Here is a 10,209-nt window from a genome sequence, read left to right as displayed (position 1 = left end):
GACCAAGAAACAATTTATGACCTTTTTTACTTGTATAGAAAATAAAATATATGCATTCCTCAGTAGCATAAAGAAAACAACCCACATAAAGATGTTTCACACATGTTTTCAGAGTCTTATGATAGTTAGCTCTGGCCCACAGGAAAGACATGTACTATTATGTGTGACTTAGTGGAACAAATGCTTTATAGTGGCTTTTAAAACTGAATCCTGGTTCTGAGATCTACCACTTACTGGCTGTCTAAGGCTATTGCTCATTGATTTAACCTCCAGGGGAATTATTTTCCTTATCCATTAAAAAATTGGCCTAGTAACAGTTGCCTTACCTGAACATACATTGATATGAATGCCTGGAAAAAGGAATTTTTATTAAAATACACCTGCTGTTTGTCCAACACCTGTGTTGCCCAAAAGTGTTTTACATTTTTTTCAGATAAATTTGTAGTTAAAATTTAGTTTGATTATTTTCTTGCCTATTTTTTCCTCCATAACATAGATAATAGCACCATAAAATTGCATTTATTTCTGTAAATTCATTTTATAAAGTAAATTGAAAATATGCCAACATGTATTATAGACAGGGAAAATGAAGTAATGACTAGTGACAATCATCCAGGTGATTCCTACTTAAAAAAAAAAATGACTCTTTTTAATTCCTGGAAGAACTATGGGATAAATGGATTTTTTACTAGGAATTATGTATTAATCACCCCCTGCTGCCCATATCTGTTTTACATATTAATATAGGAATAAGTGTAGAAATATGGTTTTCAAAAAGTGGGAGATCTATCTTCCTCTTGTATAATCAATCAGCCATGATAGGCTTCTCATCTTTTAAATTTTTGTTGATTCCAGTACCTAACATACCTCCTTCTTTAAATTCATTGCAGTTCTGATTTCTGTCCTGAGGGCCTCTTAACATCAACAGCTGAAATAAATTTCTAATTTGACTTCCAGACTCTGGCCTGGCTCCCTTCTTATTCACCCTTAGAGTTCGTGTTAAACATGATTAGTTAAAAAGCATTCTTACCACAATTAAAAAAAAAAAAAGTACACATATTTTTAATTTCAATATATGACTTCAGACAATTTCCACAGTAAGTATTTGCCTAACTGATTGCAGAGATTTCCTATTTCTGTGTTCCACATGCTCACCAATACTAGGTATTGTAGACTATCTAGTATTTGACAATTTGATGAATGCAAAATCATATCCTTTTATGACTTTAATATAAAGTGACTGATAACTAGAAGCAAAATGAATTCCAATTGGGAAATAAAATAAATTTTAAAAATGTAAATCACCGAAAAAATGCTTGTTTAACAAAAAATTTTGCTAAGGACATTGAGGAAAATGTTTATGGCCCTAATTCAGGTCCCTTAAAAATGTACTTTTCCAGCCTCAGGAACAAAAATGCTTTATTTGTATCCTGCGTGCCAGTTACATGAATTGTTCCTTCAACACGCACGCTTGCCTTTATTCATGCTCTTTACAGGAACAACCTTTTGCATTTCACTGAAAGCTAACTCATCATTCACAACCAATGCATTGTAATGTTCCCTCTGAGTTCTCGCTGACTCTCAATAACTCTCATCCTGAGACAAATTTCTATAGTTCTGTATCTGTTATTAAGCAGCACCTTATTCAAAAAGAGTTGGTGCATCATTCTGTCACACTGAAATACGGGGGATGTGCACCATTTCCACTTTCAATCTGTGGGTGTATTTTTTAAATCTGGGACTATATGTTATATATTCACCTGCATATTTTTAACCCTCAGCCCAGTGGCAAGTCTAGCAGGTCCTCAACACATTCTGAACTGGATTCCTTTTTACATCAATCTTTCTTAATGAATCAATATGTGATTAGGCAAAATGGGCTCTGGATAAACCTGTAAAATATGCTTAGTTTTCAGTAGCAGCAGATCTACTCAAAAAAACATAAAGGTTAGAAATTTCTTGTGTAGTATAACTTTAATTTTTCTATTGGCTGTCGTGTTTATAATGTAAGAAACCAAAGGGAATTTTAAGAACGCATGCCTTAAGTTACCAAATAACTTAAAGACTATCAATCGTACTTTATAAAATACATTGATTACTTACATATAGATTAACAGTGGGTATGAATATATACAGAGACATGCTATATATTGATCTAGCTCTGCCTTACACAGAGACACATTTTATATTTCAACAAATATAAGACCTAATTAATTCTAGGAAGCTCCACTATTGATATATGACTAACAAAGGGAAAACCAAACCAGAACAAAAACCCACATGGAGACAGTGTTTTTTATGCTTATCAAATAAGCTATGCTCTACTACTTAAATATAGACTGTCTCATATCGCTCGAATGCAAACAAAAAAACAGGAAGTACAGTGGTAACAAATTAGGTAAGGTATTTCCAAAATCTTCCCGTTTAGCATCAAATGCTTCTGACATACTTTGCTACTTAGAATCATTGATGTCAGTTTTTCTTCCACCTAAGACTGTACTATCAAGGACACTGGTGTTGCAACACTTTAAAGGAATCCTTAGGGAACTAGTAGCCATCGATTCCAAGTTCTGAAGCTCATTTGCACTTAAGCACGCCAAGAGAATTTTTGATTCCTGCTTTAGGAATATTTCTAAACACATTCCTAAATCACTACTTTCCCTCCTTCCTTTTCATATTACTTCTTTCCCTAGGGTTAGTGCTCTGTTCTCATCTTTAAGATTTTGCTCAAAGCTACTAACATTCATTCTGTAAGTCTCGATGCTGGTGATTTTAAGAACTCGTGCAATCATTAATAGCTACTTCATGACTGTTGCCTTAGACAAGAGTCCCCATTGGAAGATGCCACTGACTATGAGATATATCTCAGTTGGTGATCTTACTATATGAAAAAAGAGTATGTGACGTAAAACCAGAGGAATATAGTATAATATTTAGTGACATCAATCTGAAAGATTTTACTTTCACAATGAATACATATATTATCATGTTGCACACCTTAAATGTCTCACAGTTTTGTCAATTACAGCTCACTGAAGCTGAGGTATCTTTTAAAATGTCCTCTTTTTCATCTTTAAACAACTGAAAGGCATGAAGCATGTACACAAATCTCACTGTTGACAACAAAAGAAAACTTTATGTTCTTTCTCACATTCACAAAGACATGTTGTCTCCTTAATCAAAAAAATAAGTTATAAGGACCTACTTCTTTATAAAGAGCATTGGTGGAACTTAAGATGTAAATTTGGGTAACTTCACCAAGAGGGCATGTCTAAGAATTGGTTAAAATCAGATTCCTCAAAGTACAATGAAATCCCTAAAGTAAGCCATGTGTTAGTGATTTGAAGGTGTCTGTGGATGGCATTCAGGGCTTCAGAGGTCAAAGCACTCACTATAAAAACTGATTCATAGTCCTACAATACTACTATAATTTTCATGATAAAAATATGTTATTTTTCTTTAGGCCACTTTGCAACTCTTTCATTATTAAAAGTTTTATTTGTCCAGATATAATAACTCTGCAAATCAAAGAGTAGTTCATTTATAAGACAAGGCGGCTAACACTTAGAGCCCTGTAGATGGTATCACTATCTCGTACTTCTCTGCATAGCAGTCTTTGCTTGTAGGTCCATCAAGCTTACTACATCTTTTTTATTTTTTCAGTTTAATGGGTATGATTCTCGGGGAGCCTGGGTGGCTCAGTCCATCAGGCATCTGACTTTGGCTCAGGTCATGATCTCGAGGTCCGTGAGTTTGAGCCCTGCATCAGGCTCTGTGTTGACAGCCTGGAACCTGCTTTGGATTCTGTGTCTCCCTCTCTCTCTGCCCCTCTCTGAGCTCTCTCTCTCTCTCTCTCTCAAAAATAAATAAAAATTTAAAAAAAAATTAATGGGAATGATTCTCAAGTGTGCAATATGTACAGTATTCTTTAATTTTTAGAAAATTCAAATCCATACCTATTTTGAGCTCCTCTTTGTTAAAGTAGTTGCTAGAGGAGTGGGGAGATGAGTAATCTGTTTAGTCCAAGCCATTAGTTCATAGAAGGAAACTAGAAATCCTCATTTGCCAACTCATTTCCAGTCCATCCCTCTCCTTGCTGCTTCTTTAACATATCTTGGGCTATAGTGACCTCTCTGCTGCATTGATGTCATCCTAAGGTATTGAAATCTATTGTATCCTATGCCTGGATGAAAAATATAAAGATGTTCTTTTTGTGGAGGGAGGAAAGGTGGCGATTGACATCGTGCTTTTATAGCATTTTGCCCAAGAAACAGAACAAGAACATCTTATGGATCCCTCTGGTCTTGTTCTCATCTCCTTTTCGTTTCTCCTGACACTAAATATCTATCGTCATCTCCTTAAAGATCTCCCAGGCTCTTTTCTAATTTCTGCCTTCCTCCCTTTATTTCTGCCCCTCATCTACTTTCTTCCCTGAACTTCATCTCCCTCCCTCCCTTTTTCTTCTCTTTAATTTTTTGAAGGAACAAATTTCTTTCCTAAGATAAATAATATACAGCCTATTAGCTATTTGAACAGTGGGTGAAAAAAAGGAAACTTTGAGAAAAATGAGCTCTGGTTGATTTCTTCCAAATATCAGCCTACCACATCTGCCGGGGTATTGCATAACCTGGAATTGGAGCCTGAATGAGAAGATTTGTGAAAGATTCATAAAATCATCAAATTTATTCAAATAGACAAAGCTAAGGATTTCCCTTTCGCTCTTTATTCTTAGGAAAGACTTTATGTCCATGGACCTAAGAAAGTCATGTTTGGGGATAGAAGATGTGAAAAACAAAAGGAGGAAAAAATAGAAATAGATAGGCAGGTAAAAACATTAAGGAGAAGAGTTGAAAGAATGTTGAATAGGATATGGATGTTAAGTGGCTGAGGAAGGTGTTAAACCTGAAGCAAATCAGCCGCACGCACTTTCTTCCAAGCTCCATACTAAATGTGAATCTAGCCCATAAATCCTTGTCTTTAACTCTGCAAGAATATTTTCCAGGTGGCCTGAACTCTCCAACTAGTAAATGTATTATTCTATGTGTTTTGCCATGTAGAGAGTAAAATTTGAAAAGTTCACCCCTTTCATTCTGATTGCTCTTTGTGGACTCTTTTTCCCTTTAATCCACTGAGAATATGCCATGTAAATGTCATTCCAGACACTTTTAAATAAATTAATGGTACTCAAGTCATCCAAAAGACAGAAGCCAAAAGACAGGCATTGGGGAACTTAGGGGAATAAAATGGAAATGCCTAGACAATTACGCTCCCTTCAATGATATGGTGGAATATATACATTTTGTCAGTTTAGTGATTCATTAAATATATATTTAAAATCTATGTGCTCAATATGTTTTCAGGAGCTAAAACTTGGAACCTTGGTCCTAGTAGTCAAAATAGTCTACGTAAATGCATGTGATTCCCCATCTGTAAGATGACAATAAAATCTCCCACCTTAGAGAGTTACTTTGAAGATTAAGATAATACACTTAATGCTTAGCAGAGTGCCTAGTTTAGAGATGCCTCAACAATAATTAGGTTCAATCTGTCATATATCATGTCATGAAAGAGACTCATTCATTGTTTGGGGGTATATGAATACTGAGAGAGATCAGAAATGGCTCCATAAAATAAACTATATTTAAGCTGAATCTCTTTATTTCTTTTTTCTTCAGATTTTTAAATCAATTAAATTTTGTATTTATGAAATAGCTGTTTGATTATTAGGAAATGATATATGCCCAGTCTAAAAGAGTTAAGTGTTCATACAAAGTAATTATGGTAAGAGCTAATATTGATTGAAGAGAAATTAAGTGCTTGCTTTCATGTCTAATTTTTGCTACAACACAATGTTGTATAATTGATTCTATTGTATCTTTCACAGTGTGTGTATCTATACACACACATTCATACATACACACACATATACATACATATTAACCACACACAAAGATAGTTCCTTTTAAGGTATGTTGGTTTAACAAAATTGGATTGGTGGAGAGATATCATAATTAAAATATTGAATCTTCTCCAATAACATTTGTGGAATTTTTCAAATTTATCCAACATTTCTTTAGTATCATTCAACAAAGTTGTAACTTTTTGAAAAAAGAGATCTTATAATAAAATCTTATTAAAATAACCTCACACTTACAAGTTTTATTACTGGGTATCTTTACATCTGGCCAGGATGGAGGGTAGGTTTGGAAAGAGAACATTATAAACTGAAGAAACAAGGGGCGCCTGCGTGGCTCAGTCGGTTAAGTGTCCAACTTTGGCTCAGGTCATGATCTTGCGGCCCGTGAGTTCGAGCCCCACGTTGGGCTCTGTGCTGACAGCATGGAGCCTGGAGCCTGCTTCAGATTCTGTGTCTCCCTCTCTCTCTCTGCCCTTACCCACTCATTGTCTGTCTGTCTGTCTCTCTCTCTCTTTCTGAAAAAATAAATAAACATTAAAAAAAATTAAAAAAAAATAAACTGAAGAAACAAACAGAACCATGTGCAAATGCATAGAAACAAAACAATATGGTATAGTCGAGGACTTCTAAATCGATAAACATGGCTGCTTGACTGGTCACTTGAAGGGAATAGTATTTTTCCCCTAACAGGGATGTGATATTGTGATTTATAACAAGTATACATTTGGTCTTTGTCTCTCTCCTGGCAAAAAAACAAAAACAAAAACAAAAACTCTCCTAAAACCCTTGCAGTTTCCTCAGTGTTGAGAGCTTAAAAGTATCTTTTGTTATGTGAATGAGGTGACATTTGCAACACCTAAGGATGGAGGTTGGTTGCCAGGAGAAACAACCATGTGATTGAAAAAGTTGGAATTTCCAGGGGCACCACCTTTCTCCCTCTCTAAGAAGGGTGGAGGAACAAGAGGTTGAATCAGTTACCAATGGCCCAATCAACCCTACCCTGTAATGCTGGTCCTGGGGCAGGGGGACCCAAAGGAAAGGAGTTCTGAGAGTTTCCAGGTTGGTGAATATTTGTGGGAGTGCTGGGAAAGTTGCGTGCTTGGAGAGGTGGCCAGAGCTCCAGGCCCTCTCCCCACATCTCACTGTATCATCCATCTTCTCTACCTTGCTGTTTCTGAGTTATTCCCTTTTATAATAAACTGATGATTTAGTAAGTAAATGTTTCTCTAAGTTCTGTGAGCCATTCTAGCACATTAATCAAACCTGAGGTAGAAGTTAGAACCTAGCCAGTCAGAAGTGTAGGTAATGACCTGGTCTTGCAACTGGCATCTGAAGTAGACTGGGGGACAGTCTTGAGGGGCTGAGCCCTTAACCTGTATGATATGGATTTGTCGCTAGGTAGATAATGTGAGAATTAATTTGAGTTGTGGAACATTCAGCTGGTGTCTGGAGAATTGCTTGGTGGTGTGAAGGAATCCCCTTCCCACACGCAGACACACATCAGAACTTGGTGCAGAACCCAAAGAGGGAACTTTGTTTGTTTTATTTGTCCATCAGAGCAATCTGATTGCTCATGTAATCTTAGATTGCTGTAATAATTAGGTCGATTCCATTTTTGATGTTTAAATATTGACAGGTTTTCAATTCTCTTCCCTCCCTCTTCCAAGACTGCCCCACATCTGAGTAACCAAGAAGGCCCTCGTGCCCTTGGCCCCTGCCAGAGGGTGGGAATATTGAGAATAGTCTCTGGCTGCAGGCAAGAAATCCCTACGTTAGCTCTACCTCTCACCAGAATAAAAGCAGCAATCTACCCCACCCTTTGTTCCCTTCTTCCACATCCCTGCTTGAGTTCTTCCCTTTCTGGGATTCCTCCCTGGTTCGGACTACTAAATATACTTCATTCTTAGTCATTGGGCATCCTGTTGGGACATCTGTCTCAGCATCCAAAAACATTCCTATCTGAGCAGTCATTGCTGTCTCCAGGTGGACTGATCAAACAGTTGCTTGTGTTAGAGTAGGCATTTAGTTAGGCTTTAACAGCTTGTCTGGAGACCAGCAAAGAGGGATTCAAGGCCTATTATCAGGAAAGTTAGCAATCTGCCATGGCAGCATTCCACAAAAGGAGGCCACAAGAAACCAGATCAAACCAGGCTCAAGATAAAGAAGGCCAGAGACCCTGACCAGGTAAGGAAGAAAAAGTGTGAAACCCAGTTCCAAAAGAAATCTGTTCCTCAAATAGTAAGTATCCCGCTCCTTAGTTAGCAACTATCAATAAAAGATAGAGGCTCAAAAGCCACGTGGAAACTTCCCTTGATCCACCTGCTCTCACATCTCTGAGAGTTCTCTCTCTCTCTCTCTCTCTCTCTCTCTCTCTCTCTCTCTCTCTAACTCTTCACTAACACTGCTCACCACAGTCTGGTCTGTCTGTGATTTCTTTTCTTGCCATGAGACTAAGAGCCTCCAGTGCTGACCCAGGGATGGGCTGGGCAGAGGCCTCAGGGCCGGGAGGTCTCTCCCTATTCTACCAACAGACAATACTTGTAACACAGAATGAGCAGTTGTCTCCCTTACCCCCTGGGATCCCACTTTCATATGACACAATTGTAGCCAATAGAGTGGGGCAAACTGATACATTAGACTTCCAACTCTGACCCAATCTTTGAAGCTTCATCTGGGAAGCATTCTCTTCTCATGTTTCCTGGCTGTATGCTGATAGCACAAGGTGTGAGGATGTGTTGATGACAGAGCTTCTGTTACTTGGTTCTCTAAAATCTGGTATGGAGCACAGCTTACTTCTTGCCTCCGCCACAAGAAGTTTTGGACTTCATAACTTCAGCTGCTAAGATTTTGGAGTTTCTCTCTGACAACAGCTAGTATTATGTGAAACAGTACAGACTGCAAGTTATGAAAATCTGACTTATGCTTTTTTGAGTTTGTGATGGTACAAAACTAATACACCTTCAGTAGAAACCATAGTTCAAATTTTAAATATTGATTTTTTTTCTCAGGCCATTGATAATGTGGTAACATCCTCTCTCATGATGCTGGCAGGGGCAGAGGGCACCAGCCACAGCTCCCAGTCAGCCACGTGATTACCAGGGTGAACAACTGATATCCTTACAACCATTCTGTACCCATACAACCGTTCTATTTTGTACTTCAGTACAGTGTTCAATAGCTTCCATGGGATATTCAGCACTTTATTATAAAATAGGCTTTGAGTTAGATGATTTTGCTCAACTGTAGGCTAATGTTAGCATTCTGAGCACGTTTAAGGTAGGCTAAGGTAAGCTATGATATTTGGTAAGTTAGGGGTATTACATGCATTTTTTACTTATGACATTTTCTACCTATGATGTAACCCCACGTGAGGTCAAGGAAGATCTGTTTACTGTTTATGTTATAGAGTGAAATAAATTATAACAAATGTTATCTAGGACAATTATTTTGCCTTTACAATTGGTATTAAGAATACATTGTCATGATAATTCCCACCCCCACACCCCGCCTTTGGCCATTGCATTGGTGGTAAGTATAGAAAGAGTGAGAGTTGACAAGAAGATTGAGATCTTTCAAGAAGCAAACAGTAATAACCATCTGTTTCTTTGGGATTAATTATTTTTCTATTAGCAGATTTAATACAAAATGTTCTTTATCAAAACACATGCATGTAATAGGAACAATAGGAAGAATAATAATAAGAAGAGTACTAAGCAGAAGAGAATAATCTGTTTTTCTATATCTTGTTTCACTTTGAGTTTAAATGTAAAGAACAAAGATAATCACATTAATGATGTCTGAAAGTATACATTAACAGAATTTTGTTTGTTTTTTTTTTGTTTAAAAATACATTCCAGTAAGTTCACCAGCAACTAGGCTCAAGTGGTGTAGATGTGTATTCTAACTTTTGTTTAACATTATGTGACTTTGCGATCATTTCCAGAAATGAGTGAACAAGTCATTAGGAGTTGATACTGAATACCTGCTTATTCTCATATCAGCAGTTATAACAGAAGCTCATTTTCTCAAAAGGAAATTTGAAAAAAAAAAAAGTTCAAATCAAGGGAGAAGAATATAGTAGTGAGGTTTGAACTGGCCACAAAATATCAGTTTGTGTCTGACTTGCCAAAAACTTTCTCTTTTATCTTACTAATTTCACTTCTAATTCCCGTGGTCCTTTTCTTTCTAAAGTTCTTAAGTTCTATGATTCTTCAAAAAAACTTTATGAACAGAATAAAATGGATAAATGTAGAAAAGTTTTACTGTTTTTCTAGGATTCACATTCAGCTGAT

The sequence above is a fragment of the Panthera tigris genome, chromosome A1, assembly GCF_018350195.1.
Source record: "Panthera tigris isolate Pti1 chromosome A1, P.tigris_Pti1_mat1.1, whole genome shotgun sequence".
Lineage (NCBI taxonomy): Eukaryota > Metazoa > Chordata > Mammalia > Carnivora > Felidae > Panthera > Panthera tigris.
The sequence above is the reverse complement of the archived record's forward strand: the minus strand, read 5'-3'. Positions refer to the sequence as shown.